Source organism: Seriola lalandi, unplaced genomic scaffold (genome assembly GCF_002814215.2).
Source record: "Seriola lalandi dorsalis isolate HSWRI2012SDOR001 ecotype SW California unplaced genomic scaffold, Sedor1 jcf7180002052399, whole genome shotgun sequence".
Classification (NCBI taxonomy): Eukaryota; Metazoa; Chordata; class Actinopteri; order Carangiformes; family Carangidae; genus Seriola; species Seriola lalandi.
The window spans coordinates 1-630 of NW_019522952.1; the positions used below are offsets into that span (position 1 = coordinate 1).

A 630-nucleotide genomic window follows, 5' to 3' on the forward strand; every position below is an offset into this window, starting at 1 on the left:
GAAGATCTTATGAGTTCCAGGCCAACTATTTTTGATGCACAAAGGCCTGTAGTAATAAGTGCATTTGAGAGAAATGCCCCAATGACTGCTGATTCTGCATCTATGAGTGCAGTATCTGAATGACCTGTGGTTATGGCCATGACTTTGCTACCGTACGGTCTCCAGAAGTGGCGGACGGGGGGTTAACACTCCATTTTGACTGTAGTGACGTGAGAAACTACGTGAATACATGTAGGAGTCTCAACAGACAAAGGCCCCAGAGTTATACGAGTCAACAGCACTAACAATTAGGGCAATGTGTCACAAAATACAGACGAACAGACTGTCGAAACCCGGGATCGAACCAGGAACCTTTAGATCTTCAGTCTAACGCTCTCCCAACTGAGCTATTTCGGCATAAATGTGGCAAATATGGAGGCTACAACTTCGAAAACACAATAACGTTTCTAAGCATCCAACCCATTCTAGGCATCAAAAAGTAGTCCTCTTCCACTGGAGTGCAAGGAAGAGACAGAGCCTGTGAAATCCCCTCCCAGACATCCCTAATAGGGGTTGGAGAAGATCTTATGAGTTCCAGGCCAACTATTTTTGATGCACAAAGGCCTGTAGTAATAAGTGCATTTGAGAGAA

At 44.8% G+C, this 630-nt stretch overlaps 1 non-coding gene across 1 annotated transcript; it reads right to left on the reverse strand.

Moving 5' to 3' along the window:
• Positions 1–323: 323 nt before the first annotated feature.
• trnaf-gaa (transfer RNA phenylalanine (anticodon GAA)) lies at positions 324–396 on the reverse strand. Its single transcript has one exon. It is a non-coding gene; the product is annotated as a tRNA-Phe (tRNA).
• Positions 397–630: the final 234 nt, after the last annotated feature.